The 21,143-nt window shown below is 35.7% G+C and overlaps 1 pseudogene; it reads left to right on the forward strand.

The window, feature by feature from the left end:
• LOC113102245 (TRAF2 and NCK-interacting protein kinase-like) overlaps positions 1 to 17,090 on the forward strand; it is a 60,015-nt pseudogene extending 42,925 nt beyond the window's left edge.
• The last annotated feature ends 4,053 nt before the right edge of the window (positions 17,091 to 21,143 follow it).

Raw genomic sequence — 21,143 nt, forward strand, 5'->3', positions numbered from 1 at the left:
TTTTCTATCGGGCCGTTTGGATGATCTCTTTTGGAATGCCTTGTTTCTGTTTTCCACTCGTTCTCTGGGTGCGGGTATTTCTGTAGGTTCAGTTTCCCAGTAAGTTTGGTGGATCTTCTTCTGACTGCTTTTGTTCTTGCTGTGGTCTTGTTCTAATGTTCCATAATCTTCTCTTTGAACTTCCCAATCACTCCTGCTTAGAAAAAGCTGAGGACAGAGGAGCATGGGATTATGGGGCAGAAATAAGAGAGGTTTGGATAAATTGGGCCACAAATGAACATTAGACCAGTGGTTGTCAACCTACTAAGCATTTTACACTTTAAGCTGCTTAAGATTTTATTTTATTTATTTTATTACCACTTAATAAAAGTTTCCCGGGGCCCCCTAGTGGGTCACGACCCCCTATTTGAGAACCACTTCTTTAGACATTGATCAAATTACAAAGGGGTTTGGTAAGGGGTTGTGTTGTTATTTGTAAGCACATATTGTGCTCAGTGTGCCATTTCAGATCCAAACCTCCCTTCATTCTCAGAGAAGAAATAAACATGGTTTTCTCACTAACGTGTCTTGCTGTCCCATTGGTCACCCGACTTCTAGGAAGGCCATAAGTGATTCTTTTCTTATCTGAAAAGGCTTGTGAATGGTGCATGACAGTTGAGGCTTGTTGTTTGAATTTGAGATTACACAGCATCTCCAGTAACATACTGGGCATAATGGCCTAAATGTTTCTTTTCTGTCTTTAACCTGATGATATTTCTTCCTCTGTTGTTTGGTTCTATGTTTCATCTTCGCTTATTGAGTCATTTTGATTGGGTCTGCAGAAGTGAATAAAAAATGATCTTCCGTCAATTTAAGGGAACCGGGCTAAAAATATCTAAAATGTCTCGTAATGAGGCCGTCTCCGTAATTTGGGACAGGCGGATTTCGGCAAAGGTTTAGAAACTCGATCTTGGGTGATTATGTGAATGCTAAAAATGAATAAGATTGACCGAGAAGCCTACAGGTCTCATCATCATAATTTCTGTTCTTATTAAATTGCAAACTCATTGGTTTCTATTTTAAATATATACAATTGAAAATTAAATGTTTAAAATTAGCAGAAGTTACCTTGGTAAATTAGTATGTTGTGCAACCCTTGTGCCATTTCGCAGTCCATTCTGACTCTCAAGCTAAGAGGAAACAGACTGGTTGTGAAGAGCTGCATTGACACTAACTTCCTCTCTGTCTGTCAGGTTGAGGAACGCTCCAAGCTAAACCGCCAGAGCTCTCCGGCTATCCAGCACAAAGTGGCCAACCGTATTTCCGACCCGTCCCTGCCTCCCCGCTCAGAGTCCTTCAGCAGTGGAGGCATTCAGCAGGCCCGGACGCCTCCCATGCACCGCCCGGTAGAGCCTCAGGTACTTCCTGACCTCCTGATCTGTCTTTAGAGAGACCGATGTGTTGTGAAGAACACTGACCCCAGAGTTCTCCTTTCAGATCGCGCACCTGGTCTCTGTGAAGTCGCATGGCTCTTCCATGACAGGATCCCAGTCGCTGCATGATCAATCCTCTCAGGGCGTTTCAGCCTTCCAAGAGGGTCTGTCACCTCACCGACCACCGATGCCTCGGCAGAACTCTGACCCCACATCAGAAAACCCCGCCCCACCACCTCGCATTACCAGCCGAGATGAGAAGTTTGACCGTAGCTCTTGGCTGAGACAGGAAGATGACGTCCCTCCAAAGGTGATAATCTGGGATGAAATGCATTGTTCCTGTAATCCAGTGACATTAATAGTAATTCATGGGGAATTCTCAACAGGTGGATCAACAAGTCTTTTCTGACCGAGTCTCAGAATGCAGTGAAAAAACATTGCTAAATATTATATTTACCGACTGTATAGTCAAGCATAATTAAAGGGATAGTTCACCCAAAAATAAAAATTCTGTCATTAATTACTCACCCTCATGTCGTTCCAAACCCGTAAGACCTTTACTTTGTTCCTCTTGGAACACAAATTAAGATATTTTTGATGGAATCTGAGAACTTTGTGACAGCAACGCAACTTCCACGTTCAAGGCCCAGAAACACAGTAAGGACATCATTAAAATAGTCCATCGTGTGCTCTTCTGAATGTGCATCGAGAACTGATACAGAAGGGAAGTCATTGAATAAAGTCATGTTTTTGGTTTTTGGTTTTGTTTTTTTTGCTTGCTTTGCACACGAAATGTATTAAGGTTGAACCACTGATGTCACATGGACTAATTTAATAATGTCTTTACTACCTTTCTGTGCCTTGAACGTGTCAGTCGTATTGCTGTCTATGCAGAATCAGAAAGCTCTTGGATTTCATCAAAAATATCTTAAATTGTGTTCCGAAGATGAATGAAGGTCTTAAGGGTTTGGAACAACATGGGGTGAGAAATGAATGACAGAATTCTATACAGAAATACGGTTTCAGTGGAAACAAAAATAAATATGGTTTGAGCCTTTTATATAGTTTTATGCCATAAATTATTTTATTAACTTATTTTATTCTGGATCATATTCATTCATCTATTTTAAATAATTATTTTCAATTACAACTTAGTTTAATTTCGTTATCATTATTTATTTTAAAGACTTTTATATTTTCATACTTTTAGTGCTTGATGTCAAAAGTTAAATCAGTTTTTAAAAATCGTTGTAGTGGTTTAGATCCACTGCTATTGAGTGAAATTTATTCATAAATGTATAATGGGTTACTAAATGTGATGATATAAGATATAAAAAAACAAAGACAAACTTATTTTCTAAAGTTTATCTTAGTAAAGTAACATCTTAGCATCTGTTAACATGCTTCAGGTGCCCCAAAGGACCACTTCCATTTCCCCTGCACTGGTGAGAAAAAATTCTCCAGGGAATGGACCAGGAGGACTGGGACCGAGAACCGGAGCACATCTGATCCGAGCCAGGTATATTCCACCTTTCATTAACTTCTATCTTTCTTTTAAACTCATTTTACACATTTTATTGCAGATCAAGGTTGCCCTTGTGAATACTATGTTTTGTAAATAATTAAAACATTTAAATAATTAGAAATAATTCTTAAATTATCCCAATAGATATAACAATTGGAGTTTAAAATACAAATGATTTTTTTTTAATTAATTTTCTCTGTCATTACATGTTTTTATTTATCTATTACTCACAAACGGCATTATTCTGTCTGTCTCCCGACAAATAAATAATGGAAAAATATGTGAATAAATGATTTTTTTTTGAGACTTACTCCTGTTTATCTCTATACTTGTACTTTACTTTTGTCAAAAGTTGAGTTCAGTTTGAATGTGGCTTGTTTGAATGTGTCCTACCGTTGGCACAGTAACCCAGACCTGCGTATTCCCATGGAGTCGGCTCTTCAGAGAACCAGCAGTGGTAGTTCTTCCAGTTCTAGCACGCCCAGCTCTCAGGGCAGCTCCAGCGAGAGGAACCGGGTGGGAGGTGAGAGACCCTCTGGAATATTCTCTCAGTCTGAGCACCTGCACTAGGGAGTCTTGATGGTCGATTGTCTCCACAGGCTCCAGTAAACCTGAGGGATCCCCGGCAGTGTCCCAAGAATCCAAGCCCAAAACCCAGGAGGAGAACAGGGAGGTGACCAGACCCAGCCGACCAGCGGTGAGAAACACATTTCCCAGAATCCACAGTTTAACTGTGCTGCGAATGTGTATGCTTTCACAGGGCTGCTTTCTGAGACCAGGATAAGCCTTAAATGAAAGCATCTAAATCTGAAATAACTTATTTTCAACATTTCTGAAACTAGCTTCTTTTTAAGATCTGCACAGCTGTTGCTTTTAGTCAATAACCTTTATCTTTAAATCACCTATATGCTAGATGTGTTTTATAAAAGCCAATAATATTCCCCAGAGGAATATTACTTTTCAACAGGAAGTCCATCAACACATTAATTTTATTTGGTCTTTAATATATAACTAGTAATTTAAGTCTCATTTAAGCTAACCTGCTCAACCTTTCCATAACCTTTAGCTAGCTTCGATCTGCAGCTGTTCACACTTGGCTCGAAGTTGAAAAGATTGTGTGTCGCTTTGTGTTACTAACCATTTTCTCATTTAACATTTTGTCTAATTCGCTCAATTGTTCCTCCACACGTGGTTCTCGATTGTCGATTCTCTTTCTCCAGAGTTATAAGAAAGCCGTAGATGAGGTTAGTGACATCTGCCCATGTTCGTGCTCCTTACATTTCAAGCACTCGTTCACTGTCTCTCATCTATTTCTGTCACATGCCCTTCTAGTGTCTTCAATCACTCTCTCATCAATATTTCACACCATCTCTCATTCCTTAACTCCCCTCCAATCTTTCTGTCTGTCGCTCTCTTTCACAGCTTCAGATGCCGTTTCAGTCACCATCGTTAGCTGCACATTTCTCCATCGCATCAATTTGACACAGTCGTTTACAGTGTCAGAGTTTTCACGGTTACCCAGGGAACATCTGTCTTATGCCACAAAAAGGGATTTTTTTTTGTTTGGTTTAGAAGTAATCTTACATTTGGGAGTAAAAGAAGAGACCAGAAATGATGTAGCTTTTTTTTTTTTAAGGGATAATTCACCCCAAAATTTAAATTCTGTCATTAGTTACTCACCCTCATGCTGGTCCAAATTATGTCCTTGCTACCTTTCTGGGCCTTGAACGTGGAAGTTGCATTGCTGTCTATGCAGGGTCAAAAATATCAATTTCATCACAAATATCTTAATTTGTCTTACAGCTTTAGAACGGCATGAGGGTGAGTAATTAATGACAGAATTTTCATTTTTGGCTGAACTATCCCTTTAAGGTTAATTCATTGCGCAATTCTTTAATAATATTAACTTTAATCCATTTAATCAGCAGACCTATTATTTAGTTTGACGTGAATAAAAACAAGGCAGCGAGGGATAGAAGAACAGGGCATTCAGTTGTTCTCATTCTTTGCCAGAAACCTTTGTGTAAATTTGTTTTTAATTATCATTCATAAATGCATTGTTGTATTCAAGACAGACAGATGAGTTACACAAATTTGTGGAAGATATTTGTAAAACCATTCCTGTGTGAATCGTCACATTGATTTCAAATCAAATCAAGTTTCTTCAAAAATCATTCGGAGAGCCATTATTTCATAAATTGTTGCAACAAAGTCAATGTGAGCTGTAAAGCAGTACGAAATTCTGAGTGAACAAGACAATCGAAATTAATGCTGCATTAGTGTCGCATTTACGTCAGATGAGCAGATTGTGGTTGTTAAAATTCATAAAGCTATTCTTTCGTAACTTGTTACATTTAGATCAAAGTGAGCAGGTGATCAAAACTAATTTCTGTTAAAGTTGTTTGTATAAACCATATTTACAAATATTGTCTCATTCTGTTCAGTGCGTCAACTTGTTAAAGGAAGTTTTAGCGAACAGTTTACAAATAATTTTTTTTTTTCAGCTCACATTTAATCAGAATCATAATCAGTGAAGTTCTGGATAATGTACAGTTTTTCGCAAACCGTATTTCCTAGGTTTGATATCACGTAAGTTTGTGGATTAGACATTTTCTTCAACTTACAGCCAGTTAGTCAATGGTACGACATATTGAATGTAATGTTACTACTTTTTAATTAGTCTCTAATATGATGAGATTATTGCTCTAGGTTATATTTACGTCTCATTTCAAGCATCAGTGTTTAAATACTTCTTTCTCAATGGCGTTTTCTCTCTATCTGGCTGCCTGGTGGCCTGTCGACAGGAGGAGCTGGTAAGACCGAGTCAGAGCGGGAACTGCTGATTCTTACTAACTTTCTGCATGCAGGGCACAGACCTCAGGAACAAACCCTAGTTCTGCTTCAGTTATTCAGTGTTTTGGTCTATTATTTCTGACTTGTGCACGCGATGGTTTATATAGTTGTGCATCATTCTTGGAAATGATGGCGGATGTTTTTATCCCACTTTCAGAGTTGATTTGTAAAGCTTTATAAAATGATTTAAATAATTTGCTTATCTGTGATGTTTTGCTTATTTATTTGTTTGTTTCTGGTAATCTCTTTGGTGCCATTTACATGACCTAAATGTGCAAAATGATGTTTTTTTTCATGACTCCTACTAACAGATAAATCGCTGTAGCGTATGCAGGCTTAAAATTTTAAATGCTCTATACATTTTAGTGGATTCATTGTTCACTGGAGACCAGATGAAATCTTACGTATCTTCTTTGTGTCTTCCTCTAACTTCATTTCCTACAGGACCTCACTGCTCTGGCCAAAGAACTTCGTGAGCTGCGAACCAATGAGGAAACCAACCGGCCTCCCAGGAAAGTGACCGATTATTCCTCATCCAGTGAGGAATCGGAAAGCAGTGAGGATGAGGATGGAGAAGGCGGGGCTCATGATGGAACTGTTCCCGTTAGTGATATTCCTCGCATCATGTGAGTGTTTTCAAACATCAAAAATGTTTTTAGTCTTAGTTTGGTTTTAGTATTACTTATATACTATTGTAGCATTTATTAATGTTTTGAATTGGCTTGTATTTTCATATTTTTAGTTTATTTTAAGTTTAGTTTTTAAAATTTATGCTTTGATATTTTTTTTTAAATTTTTTCATAATTAATTTGTTATTTATTTGTTTTAGTAAGTTTACTACTTCAACCTAAACATTATAAATTAGGTGTCAAAGCAACATTTCTGGGAACATTTTCATTTTTTTTCATTTAATATTTATATATATTTAATTTACACAGTAAAATATATGCAGTGCTTTTATACATTTGATTGCTTTAAACAATGTATGTAGCATTTATTATTTGTTGTACTCTAGTTTTTCGTCCTATTGTTGAGCTTGAGTTTGAGTTGAGATTTGTCTTTTGTTTTAATTTAGTCTAGTATTAGTTTTTTTTTGTGATATTGATGCTCATTAAACATTATTTGTGTCATATCGAATATATTGATATCATAAAGACCGTATTAAGTAAAAACAACCATATCATGATATGTATTGTCACCGTGAAATAAAATGACTCATATGGTGATATAAGATTTAGATCATACTCATATCGCCAACCTCTATTGTGAACTATAACTAATTTGAACACAAAAAAGTAAAATTGTGTTTGCCAACCATTTCAAGGGGTCTTAAAAATGTATTTTAGAAAACTTCATTATTTATATGAGGTCTTTTTTTGCTCTAATCTCCCAACAGGCCTTCTGCTGGCCAGGGTGGCACCGATTCACTGGTCAACCAGGAGGATTCTCATGCCAGTGATTCATTTGGCAATAATTCACAAGACAGTGCCCTGATGATGCGAGAGGTGGGTGCACCTACCTAAACCAGGTTCCTTTCCTGGATAGCAAAAACTCCTACACTCATTGCTCTAGTGTGTCAGTTTTATTTCTCTTTAAGTTTACCAACTCATGTTTATTTTTGCCTTGGTTAAGCCTTGATTTTATTGTTATATTTTGGTGTTTCTTTTTCACATCTTTTGCTTCTAAATTCTCCAACAAAATCTCTGATCAAGCTCCCGTCACATTTGCTGACAGAGGCACGCTCTGTGCGTTTCCCAAATATCTCTGCAAGATGGCTTAGCCATGCAAGGCCCTGCAGTAGTGTAGCCCTACTCCTCTTTCTGTTCCTCTCTGCAGACGTTTTGGGAAAGCAAGCTCGGTCATGCCGAGAGCAATGGTTTCCCCGGTAACTCCAATCTGCCTGATCTAGTGCAGCAAAGCCACTTGCCTGGCGAGGGCCCTGGGCGGCTTTCTAGTGGGCTGGACCTGGACTCTGTGGCTGAAGTAGGTGATAGACAAGCCTGTTTGAGCCACCTTGTACTCCAACCCTCAAATTTCTAACCTGACACATCTAATCCATCCTTGTTCGATTCAGATGCACATTTTTATCTGGCTGTAGATGCACAGAATCCCAGATCTCTACATAACTCGCACTGCTTTTCTTGGTTTTACTTCTTTTCTGTTTGGTTCTTGTTTGTTCTCCTTCTTTCTTTTACTATCATTAAGAGCTTACATTTTTTGGAACATTGAAAAGTGAGACCACAGCCAGTCAATACGATGCTTTCTCCCCTTTGCCCCATTTTCTTTTCTTTTATGTGCCTTGATTTTCTGCTCTTACTGCAAAAAAAGATCAATTTAATAATCAGTATTTTTTTGTGAAAATCATTTTAACAAGATTAATTCATTAAAAATATATCTAACATAAGTTTGGGGTCAGTAATATTATTTTTTTTAAATCTCATGCTAACAAAGGCTGCGTTTATTTTATAAAAATGTTAAAAGCAGTAATAATGTGAAATAATATTATTACAATTACTCCAGTCTTCAGTGTCACACGATCATTCGGAAATCATTCTAATATACTGATTTTTCATGCTCAAGATACATTTCTCATTACTATTAATCTTGAACATGTTGTTTCTTATTTGTGTAGAAAAGGTTTTGCTTTTTTTCACAATTCTTTGAATAGAAAGTTGTAAATGTATTTACAGTAACTTAATCAATTAAATGTTCGTTCCAAAAAATAAAAATACATTTTACAGACCCCAAATTTTTTAACAGTAGTATACATTTTAAATAAATTAATAAGAAAACATTTTCATGCATATATATATATGTATATATATATATATATATATATGTATGTGTGTGTGTGTATATATATATATATATATATATATATATATATATATATATATATATATATATATATATATATATATATATATATACTGGAAAACAAGACAAAATGCTGATTACCAAAAAGACTTTGCAGTGCCTGCTTTTCCTGCTAACATGTTACAATAAATGGACTGTTCTAACTGCGGACAAAAGTCAGCACATTGCAGTTAGTTCATACTAGAAATGCTTGCATTTGCTGCCTATAAGCAGTCACTAGAAGACACTATTTGTATGTTTGGTGGATGCTCATTTCTTACTCCTGATTGTCCACGTTGACAGTTTGGGATGGGGAGCGGGTCCAAAGCCTCCTTCACTCCTTTTGTGGACCCACGAGTGTATCAGACCTCCCCCACAGAGGACGATGAGGACAACCCTGCCTCAGGTGATTAATTTACCTCTCATCCCCTTTTCTTTTGAGAAAGTGCCAGTGCTGGTGCCTTTCTCCTCAATAGAAATGCTCAGATGAGGCACTTACTCTGGCATTAACACACTTTTAGTGGAAATGGATACTAATATTTACCCTGCTTAATATGACTATAAACTGCAAATAATAATTTAGACTTTTTGTTTTGTCACACAGCTCATTTTGCAGATGAACACCTCCGGCTGGAGCAGGAACAGGAACAAGCTCGACTAAATGAGGCTCGGAAAATATCTGTTGTTAATGTCAATCCCACCAATATCAGGCCACACAGTGACACACCGGAAATCCGCAAGTACAAGAAGCGTTTCAACTCTGAGATCCTGTGTGCGGCACTATGGGGTGAGTCAAATTGAACTCGAAGTGTCTATTTAAGTGTCTATAGAACTAGAAGTGTCTATTTTGCTTGTGTTGATGTACAAAACTACTTGTTATATGTAAAGCGACCTTGAGCTACGGAAATGCGATATGTCAAAAAAAAAAAAAAAGAATACTCTTCAAATGAAAGTACCTTCATGAACTACAAATTGTTTTTATATTATGTCTGTTTGCTGCAGGAGTGAATCTGTTGGTAGGAACAGAAAATGGGCTCATGTTACTAGATCGCAGCGGTCAGGGCAAAGTCTACAATCTGATCAACCGCAGGCGCTTTCAGCAGATGGAAGTTCTGGAGGGTCTCAATGTCCTGGTCACCATATCAGGTGAGTTCTTCATCAGCTCTCTAGTTGTCTGTACAAAGATCTGTTTTATGTTGTTGGTTTTGTTAGATCTGTGGGTTATCTGTTTGTAATGAGTGGTCCATACTTCTTCTTTTTTTTTTTTCTGTAGGCAAAAAGAATAAACTGAGGGTCTACTATCTGTCATGGCTTAGAAACAGGATACTTCACAATGACCCCGAGGTAGAAAAAAAACAAGGATGGATTACCGTTGGTGACCTAGAGGGATGTGTCCATTATAAAGTCGGTATGTTCTTTCTCTCTAAGTTATTTTTGCCAATTTATTGAACATGAGCAATTAAAGGTGCAATAGGTGATTTTTTTTGTTATGCTGGTTGAAAGTCTCTTCACAACCCCATAGTAATTATGTTAAGTGGTCTACATGTATTTATATATATTCTGTGGAAGACGTAGGACCAAGAAATGTCTGTCCAATCAAAATATTCAGTCTGTATGTATTGTAGGAATGTTGTCTCTAGTCGTCGGGTCTGTGTGTGTGTTCATGCGTTCAGGGGGCGTGGCTTTGTACGGCGGTTGCAGGGAGGTTGGGACGTACGCTTTCAATGCTATCAGGCTAAAGTTGGCATTTTCCAAGATGTTCTACTGCACCTTTAAATGCTCATAACTAAAATGATGTGTCAAAATGCTTGTCTTTGCAAGTATTCTCATAAACACTATAGGTCTGAAAGTGAAAGCAAATAGCTGAGAAAGAAAACAAGCATAACAGTATATTGGATCCGGGCAGCTCTTAAAGTGACAGCTGTCTAATATTCCTGCTTCTGTCGTTCATGTTAATCAAAAGAAAGAAAATCTCTCACTGCTCTTGACTAAATCAATTTTGCAACTTCAATAAAAATAAATCAATGTTTATTTACACAATACAGAATATGCAGTATTGTTAACATTTGATTATGCAATGTATGTTGAATTTTTATTTATTTGTTCTACTGTAGTTTTTTTTTTGTCCTGTAATTAGTTTCTTATTCTTATTTAATAACTGACTGATTTCTTGTCTTTAGTGAGCCTGATTTTTTTTTTTATTTTTTTTTTTATTTTTTTTATTTTTTTATTTAGGCTAGTATTAGCCTGTGTGTGTGCACTTTGGATGGGTTAAATGCAGAGCACGAATTCATGGGTCACCATACTTGGCTGAATGTCATGTCACTGTAGTTTTTGTGATATTGACACTGGTGACAAACATTTCTATGGTATTAAAAAATGTTGATATCATAAAGACCTTATTTAAAGCAAAAATAACTATAATGTGATAGAAGATTGTTATTATCCCCCACCCCTAATTTAGAGAGAGATATAGAGAAACAGAGAATGTGGTTTATTAAATACTAATGTGTTCACATGTATTTGTTATTTAACAGTCAAATATGAGAGGATTAAGTTCTTGGTGATTGCATTGAAGAATTCAGTGGAGATTTATGCCTGGGCTCCCAAACCCTACCACAAATTCATGGCATTCAAGGTAAGATAGATGTTCGATCCAGTGAGACCGTTTTAAGAAAGAGCATTTGTGTTTTAATTTTAAATGAACTGCATTACTTTATAAGAAAAACAAGTCTTAGAACTTATTTGGCAGGGCAGAGAACAAAATGTGTAAATGAAGTAGTTATTTTAGTACTTGTGACTAGTGCTGTGAGTGTTTCAGAGCAGATTTCTTTGGGAATACTGTATATTGTGCTTTCAGTGTCTGTTCTTTCTCTCCAAAGTCTTTCACAGATCTTCAGCACAAGCCTCTGCTTGTGGACCTGACGGTGGAGGAGGGTCAGCGGTTAAAGGTTATCTATGGCTCCAGCGTTGGTTTTCACGTGATAGATGTCGACTCTGGGAATCCGTACGATATCTACATTCCGTCCCACGTAAGTGACGACAGGCCGAGCGGAGGCAGCTCTCCCCTCCTTACCCTGATCCTAAGGGACTTTAAATAGGACGAGTCCTCTCTGGGGATACTGGAATGCACTGTAGTGTTGATGTCTGCATCACATATGTGCCTTATAATTACAGACATTGGCTTATTAAAGTACTTATAATGTATCTTTCTGTGCATTTATCCAAAAAAATCTATTTAAGGTTAAATAAATTCTAAAATATACATTACTGGTCAAAAGTTAAGGATAATTAAATTTTTTAAATTGTTTTTGAAATGTCTCTTATGCTCAGCAAAGCTGCATGATTTGCATGAAAAAAAAAGAAAAGAGGGAAAACGGTATTAAATAATATAAGTTATAATATTTAATAATATTACAAAGTATAAATACTAATACATTTAGTTTTCTATTTAAATATATTTAAAATGTATTTTATTGATGTGGTCTCAAAGCTGAATTTGTAGCAGAATATTACTGTTTTACTGAATTTAAGAGACTTCTTTACAAAAAAAAAAAAAAAAAAAAAAATATATATATATATATATATATATATATATATATATATATATATATATATATATATATATATATATATATATATATATATATAATATTATTATTATTATTATTATTATTATTATTATTTCAAACTTTTAAACTAGTATGGAAAACTCAAATATGATGCTGCCACAATGACCTGTAATGTTTCTCCCAAGATTTAGCTGCTTTCTTTATGCAATATTTATTTTAAATATAAATAAGAATAAATAAATACATTTAATTAATAATAATAATAATTAATATATATGTGTTAGTAATAAAAACCATTCAAAGTGTTAATTTTGGAACCTGGTTACACAGTTTAGAGCAACACGTATGAATGTTCTGTGTGCAGATGAATGGTTATGAAGTTGACTAAAACAGATTTCATTACGCTGCACGCTACTACCATTATTGTTCTAACATTATCAAGTGTGATAGAAAAGCGTCTCCACTGTTAGAAGAAAACACGCCCCCGATCTCCGACCTTTGACAAACCAAACACATACATGAACCAAAGCAGCCATACCGTTCCGACGCCCCATGCTGGGCCGTTAGCAGGGCGCTCTTGGGTACGGTCGAGCGGAGGGCAGGGGTCTCGATTGTTGCAGCAGTTTCTCGAAGGGAGAAGCACGAGACATGACTGACAGGGCTGCCCGGGGGAGGTGGGGAGAGCATCACTTAGTGGGGAATGTTTTGCACTACGGCTCGTTTTTGTCACCCCAAGGCTCATCTGCGCCCACCCCTCCCTTCCCAGATTCAGGGCAGTGTTACCCCTCACGCCATTGTGGTGCTTCCCAAGACTGACGGCATGGAGATGCTTCTGTGTTATGAAGATGAGGGAGTCTATGTGAACACATACGGCAGAATCACTAAAGACGTGGTGCTCCAGTGGGGAGAGATGCCCACCTCTGTTGGTAGGTTTTGGTTGTTTATTTCACACAAAACGCTCCTGTTCTCCTTCTAGAGCCCTGATGGCGGTCTGTGCGAGAGCAACCGACCGTCCCCGACACCCCTCAGAATCTGAATCGGTCCTCTCACACAAACACGCATGTCTTTGTCCACTCATTGCTCTTCTGTCTTTCCTGTCCCTCACTTAATTAGACGATTAAGCCGCCCCACCCCACCCCGGCCCACCTAGACTAATCCCTGACACAGAGTGAAATGTTTGTCTGTATGTGTAGCACATCTTCTTGTGTACTGTTTTGTTTACCTTGTTAACCCAGTATAAGTCTTTGGTACTCATTTCCTTTCTGAGCAAAAGCCCAAGATTTGAGAGGGCTCCGATTTTGTTTAATATCATCCTTGTGTGAATCTCATTAAAAAAAAAAAAAAAATGTCTGGGTGATATTTCACTTTAAATTCAGAATAAAAAACATTAAGCCCATTTTAGGACCATGGTTTGCTATTATTATTGGCATATGCAAATGGAAAAATGTCTTTATTTATTTTTTAAATCGGCTTTTCATGAAAAAAATAATTTCTTAGTTCTTCCTCGAGATTTGCACAAAATTAAATATTTTCTAGTCTATATATTTAAATTGACTTTTCGAAAAATTATTAGAGCCTGTTTTAGGACATTATGATATTTTGCTATTATCATTTGCAAAAAAATGTGTTTAATTGTCATTGAAAAAATATTGGGGCCTATGCTTGGGCCTATGCTTGACTTTTTTATTTGATATAATTTTTTCACTCTTGGTTTTGGGGTGAAATGTAAACCGTTTTCTTGAGTTTTCCTATTCGATTTATTTAAATTGATTTTGGGTGAAGAAAATCATTAGACCCCATTTTTAGGACCCTTAAGATTTTTTTGCATTCTCATATCCTTATGCAAATGGACAGATGTTTAACTATCATTAAAAAAAAAAACATTTCACGATGCAAAAAATCTCGGTCCTAAAAATATGCTTGATTTTTCTTCATGCAAAAATTTCTTTTTCAATATTTTCTCTTGATTTTGGGGTGAAATGTGACCTGTTTCCATTAGATTTACCCAAAATTACAATTTTCTATCCAACATATTTAATAAATAATTTTACATTTAACCAGGAAAGGGACCACCATCAGTTTGTGTAATTATTGTTGTATTTTTAGATGTAAATATTGGTGTCTTTCAGCTCTTGCTTTAATACAATAATCACGCATCAGATATTGTGCCATGTGTTAATTAATTTCCAGCTTTAATGTTTGTTTGTATATGTGTTTTCATCTCTCATCCGTGCAGAATGTTAATGTTGTAACTCAGATGTCTTTTGTCGTTTGTTGGCTGATACTGAGGGTTCAGATGTAGACCAGCAGCCGCCCACCCCCTCAGTTCGGAACAAATTAATGTTTCAGCCAAATTATGTTCAACTCTTCAGTGATTCTGCACTCATAACAGTCAAATTCATAACTCATGCATTTTCTACACAAGATATCAGCAGCAAAGGAAGTTCAAAACAACCAGATCATCATTATTATCTCTAAATCAGCCACAGGAAGTCCTCGGAGAAAGTTAGTGTAACGTTAGTATCCAAAGAGCTCTGGAATTGGACGCTATAGTTTCTTGTAGAAAATGAAAGCTTAATAAAATATCCATAACCACTGGTATTTAATTTGTGATGCTCAGAAACTGCTGCAATAATGACCTCCTGATGTGGGGTGGCTTTGGCAGGCTTGTTCTCATTGGATCTGGGCTAGTTTGGAGTTGCTGTTGGACGTCAGAAGTCGTTGAGGAACGGGGTGTTCTGATGATGTACTGCATTTTGGTGTCAGCGCTCTCCTGTCACATGTTTCTTTTGTCTTTTGTATATATTCGCCACCTTCCCCCTCCCCTTCTGCAGCCTACATCCACTCCAACCAGATCATGGGCTGGGGAGAGAAAGCCATTGAGATCCGCTCCGTGGAAACGGGACACCTCGACGGAGTTTTCATGCACAAGCGAGCACAGCGATTGAAGTTCCTTTCGGAGAGAAACGATAAAGTGCGTTACCTCCATGATGCAACTTGCTCATCCATGATCTTACTGTTACTTTTTTATTTTTTTTTTTACTCGTTCTGTTTTTTGGCTAAAGTTAATGCTATATGACCCTGGAGCACAAATCCAGTTCTTAAGCTGCTAGGGTATATTTGTAGCAACAGCCAAAACAATCACTGAATGGGTCAAATTTATCGATTAGCATATTAAGTAAAGATCATGTTCCATTAAGATATTTTGTAAATTTCCTACCGTAAATAAATCAAAACCTAATTTCTGATTAGTAATATGTATTGCTAAGAACTTTATTTGGACAACTTCGAAGGTGATTTGTTTTTTTTTTGCACCCCTCAGATTCCAGATTTTCAAAGAGTTGTATCTCGGCCAAATACTGTCTGATCCTAATAACCAAACATCAATGGAAAACTAATTTATTCAGCTTTCAGATGATGCATAAATCTCAATTTCATGAAGTTGACCCTTATGACTGGTTTTGTGGTCCAGGATCATATATTAAAAAATTATTAACACTTCACTTTTAAATTATGAGAGTCTTTCTATGGGTCAGTGACACTATACACTAGGTTTGTTTGTTGTTTTTTTTTTTTTTTATAATGTAATTTATGTTGCTATAAATTACATTTACAATGTATCTATTTATTATTTTATTAATTTTCCTTTTTTTTTTTTTTGGTATCATTAACAATACTAAAGATTTAAACACTATACCTTCAAAATTACGTGAGTATTCATGGGTGAATGACATTATGCTTATTTTTGTTTGTTGGAGTTTATTAATTTATTTAGCATTGATTTATAATGTATTATTTTATAAAATCATTTTTAATGCTATAAAATAACAATGTCATAAAAACCTTTGACCATTTTTGTACCTTCAATACTTAATAAGTTTTTGAAAGTAATGTTTGTTAAATTATTTTTTTCAAACGTTTCTTTTTTTTTTTTTACTTTTTTTTTTTTTTTTATCATGGATGCTATCATTTTTAATGCTATAAAATAACAATGTCATAAAAACCTTTTGACCATTTTTGTACCTTCAATACTTAATAAGTTTTTGAAAGTAATGTTTGTTAAATTATTTTTTCAAACGTTTCTTTTTTTTTTTTTACTTTTTTTTTTTTTTTTTATCATGGATGTGTCATTGACCCATGTAGTGGATAACTTAACATTTATCAGTGTTTTTAGTATCATTGATATACTACTATACTATTACTATTATTTTATCAATAATTTAAATTAGTGATTTAAAAGATTTTTTTGTGTGTGTGTTTTTGCCATTTTATTATTTTTTAAATATATTTAATGTATGATTTTTAGTTAAAGTACATCAAGTTAAACTAAATGAAAGTGAGAAATATTGCCTCGGCAACTAGCTGAAATAAAATATCTGTAAATAAGCCTGATTGGAAATTGAATGTAGACAGCCAAGCAGTAGTTTTGTAAGAGTTTGGTCCTTTGAATGTGAATAATAGGCAATATAATAATGTCCATTCCTCCATGTGTCGCAGGTGTTCTTTGCCTCAGTCAGATCAGGAGGCAGCAGCCAAGTTTCTTCATGACCTTGAACAGAAACTCCATGATGAATTGGTAATTCATCCCCGCCCCTCCCTGCATTGTATCTGTGGACCTTTTCTACTTTATTGAAAAGTGTGAAAAAAGGAAAGACAGGAACATCCGGGTGTGGCTGGATAATCTGGCAGACGGCAAAAAAGACCAAGCCTTGCTGGGACCTTCTCAGAAGAGTCAAAGACAAACCCAAAATCCACACGCCCCCGCCAACAACAATGTAGAAGAAACAACCGGTCTGCGTTATTTTGATGGCTCTTTTATTAACATGCGTGGGGTTTTGGGGTTTTTGTCTGTACAAATCTCTATCTAGATTCTTCTGGGAGGTGAAGACTGGAAATATGGGGATAAGACCCACAGAGTAGAGTGAATATTTGTACTGTTAAGACACTTTTCCATAATAATTTGTCACGGTTGGCGCTCGAACGTCAGTAAACCTCCCTTGCGGGATGTATCCATTGAGGCTGGTTTGTGTGATCAACCCTTTTTCTTTTGTATGTTTCAGCTTGGAATGCACACAGATATTTGTGTCATGTGGATATCACTCTAATGTCTGATATTTAAGACTTGTATGATACTTTGCCACATTATGTTGGGAGCAGACAGACTTCAGGCTGTCCACAGAATGTCTTAAATATGAATTTGCAGAGCTGCTCGGTTTAATTTGTCAAGTCCAAAAGAAATGGATGTTAATGCATATTTCTATAAGGAAATGAAAATTCTACTTTTTGGGATGGAAATTGATGCCTGCTGATATTGGCGTATAATGAAACTTTATAATGAATCTGAATTATTCATACTGTGCATTCCTAGTTTTATCCCAAAGCTCTATAGTATTCACATTTGGAGCCTGTGGTTTGGCAATGTTTTCCTTGTGCTCAGGGAGATGGTGCTGTCGATCAGACCTTTTACATTTCATATTCCATTTTCTTTACAACTTATATTATGGGCGATTTAAAGGGATAGCTCCAATTAAAATTGCCATTTCAGAACTGTAAGATTTTTGTTCCTCAGTTATACATAAAAAGAGAAGTTTATCCACTCCTTCAACGTCATAAAAGTAGTCAATGTGCACTGTATTTCTAGTTTCTGAAGCCATATGATTTTTTTAAAAAGTTATAGTGACAAATACAGCCTGGACATTGACAAAAATATTTGAAAGACAATAAGACAATAAGGCTGTTTTACTGGCCTATGAGAAAATAAATTTCCATATGGATTGGATTAGACCATTTTTATTTAAGGTCTGCGGAGACGATTCTTGAACGCTTTATCACCACAGTGCTTAGAAAGAGTCTAAATACTTCAACTGACTGGTAAATACTACAGAGCTTTCTGTTGAAACATAAAAAAATACATTAAGATTCTGTTTAGCGTATCAGTTTCTTTGTAAGAGTGTGTGTTTGTGAATGAATGATGAGATGTAATGCTTTCCACCAATGATACAAAAATAACCATTAACATACCAGCAATCTCAGTTGTTTTAGTATCAGGAGTAACACGTGTCATTAGAATAAGAATGTGCTGCAGTTTTGTATTTTTAAGTTGGTTTTCTCGTGACTTTCAGCAAAGTGCAATAAAGGCCAAGGGAATCGAGCCTGGTGAGTCGATTGCTCACCTCTCCTCATGATGGATCTCCAACTCTTTCAGAGGGACATTCACTATCACCCTCTGTAAATATCCACTTCCGTTTTGGAAAAAGAGTCCTGCCTCCGAATCGAATGAATTTGAACTGTGAAGTTGTGACAGAAATGTGCGACGCTGTTTGTGGTTCTGTAAGATCCACAACCTTCACGTGAAGCGGTGAACGAAGGGTAGTGTTTTGTGAGTAGAGCTTCCTTTTAGGCTACCTCGTTTCTGTTCACCTGTTGGATCGGTTCAGTTTTCTGTGTGGGTAATGACTATTGATGCCGTAAATCAAACCTTTGTAAGTGAAACAATATAAGGCAATATTCCAGATCGTAGTTTGAAAGGGGGTTATTTATTCTCTGGAGGGAGGATGGGTTGTGTCTTCTTTTAAATGCAGCCAGTAGATCATTGAATTTTCAACATTATTCCATTATAATAGGTATATTTTCGATTGGCGATGAGGATGTTGTAATTAACAAATGTAAAATAAGGCTATGTTGTCATTCCATGTATATTCAGAGGTGATTTGAGTGTAGAGCGCCAGATAGAAATATTCAGAAATGAAAAAATAATAATAATATTCTTGGTGCAATGTCTTGTGTTACAGCCAAATCAGTCCACACTTTAAATTAGCCTGATTCTTCAATTCGTGCAACTTTTTGATACCCACGGATGATTTTAATGGAAAATCCTCGTCTCTCTAATTATTTACACTTGAAGACATCCTCCGTTTATTTTTACTTTTTCATTTTTCTAGCTTTATTTGTATTTTTTTAATCAAATACTAATGTCATCATCACCATGCCAAGAATTGTAATTTATCAATTAATTTTCTTTCTTTTTTTTTTTTTTTTTTTGTTAGAAAAAGCACACAACTGACATTACTTCCAAATCCAATCCACTTGATAAGTTTTTATTAAACTGTTTGCATTTTTAGGATTACACAAACACAAAAAAGCCTCTAACTGCAGAATCGCCAACTTGAAGTCCTTCCAAATGACGTGGCATTTTAATCAAATAGGTGGAATCAAGAAATAACAGTCCTTTATATACTTTTATATATTTTCATTACAGTTCTGTAAGGGCAATAGAGTGTGAAATTCACTTAACACAACTAGGAACTTTTGAGACTTCATGTTTTTTGTCCATCAAACTGTGAACTGAGTGAATGTGTGTGGAGGTGTGAAATGCTTATGGGGTCTTCCCATTCATTTCATCAACGGCTATGAGGTTAGTTGATCTCTTCATCTCTCATGCACCACCTTCAGTGGTAGAAAATCTTTCGACGTGTCCTTGACCTCATTTTCTTTCTTAATATGGACATTAATACTGTAAGTACATCCTTTATATTCAGGCCGAGCGGGTTTTGTTGTTTAATTTCTGTATTTCTCTTTTGTTTATGTGTATTAAAATTTTTGATTTATAGCACAACCGAGCATTCTGGATATTGGCTGTTAATTTTACGGTTGTTCCAGTGTGTGATTGGGTGTGTGTGATTTTAAACACTTATTTTTAAGCATGTAAATACATCAGTTAAACAAGAAATGCAGGTATTTGACATTACAATGACAAAATGGTGAGGTTTCAAGATTACAAGACAAGCCTTCTCTGTTACAGACATTTGAAGCTGAAACTGGGCATATGTTTTGTTCTCAAAATATGCAGGCTGTAGTATTTTATAATAGATTTTTAAGGCTATTAAACTAGAGTTTTGTTCCAAATGTAGCCTGGACTTTTAAGAGATGGTGATCTCATCTAATCTGTGCCTAGTCCATTTAGTGGGTGTTGCATTTTATTGCTTACAATTTTATTACATATGTAAATCAAACAAACAACACTCAAGTCACTCAAGTCCCTTTGTGTCACCCACAAAACCCACAAAAAGAGCTGAATCTTCTAAACCAATATTTTATGGTTATAAATACATTTTTTACAATCCAGTTTTCTTGATATTCTGATCCATTTTATTTATTGTTTTGTACAGTGCTTTAATGCTGGTATCTGTATTTAGAAAGAAGCAGTATTATTGCTGCTGCTTTTTAAAGGGACCGTTTTCTTCAGTTGTATTCTGGATTAGTTTGTTTTAGAGAAATATGAAATCTATATTATGTCAGAGATGCTTTAATATGAGTGCTTTATTTGATTTTTGTTTGTTTTCTCATTTGAATGCAGTATTGTTTAGTGCTTTTTCCTTATGAAATAAATTCACCCCTGAAAACTGCGAAAATGTTATACCATAGGGTTGTTTGTGGATCTAGTCTTGTTAATCTAATACTCAGTGTGTTTATGTTTAAAGAGGAAAACCACAGAGAGAAGACTGCATATCAAATGTGATGGCAAAGCAGGTTGGTGGATCAGTCTAGAAAAGCTATAGCAATAATGAGCATTACTGATTTTGTCAGTCTTCATGTTAGACCCTTTTCTACTTTGACTGAAACTCCAGTTTTTGATCTTATTCAGACGGAGTCAAGCGTTTCTGAAAGAGGAGAATGTGAAATGGAAAAATGGAAATTTTAAATTTTGGAAACTCACCCATTGTGTTCACTTGTCACCAAAAACTGACCTTTCTTTGCTTTTTTTTTTCTTTTTTAAGAATAAATTGACACCTCAAACCAGACCGTGTGCTGTTCTTTTTTATTTTATAATAGATTCTGTAATATTATTTTATAATAAGAATTATAAATTAAATTGCATATATGAAATACTAAGTATATTTCATAATAAGCCATCTATTGTGTTTT

Source organism: Carassius auratus, unplaced genomic scaffold (assembly GCF_003368295.1).
Source record: "Carassius auratus strain Wakin unplaced genomic scaffold, ASM336829v1 scaf_tig00217700, whole genome shotgun sequence".
In the NCBI taxonomy this organism is placed as follows: Eukaryota; Metazoa; Chordata; class Actinopteri; order Cypriniformes; family Cyprinidae; genus Carassius; species Carassius auratus.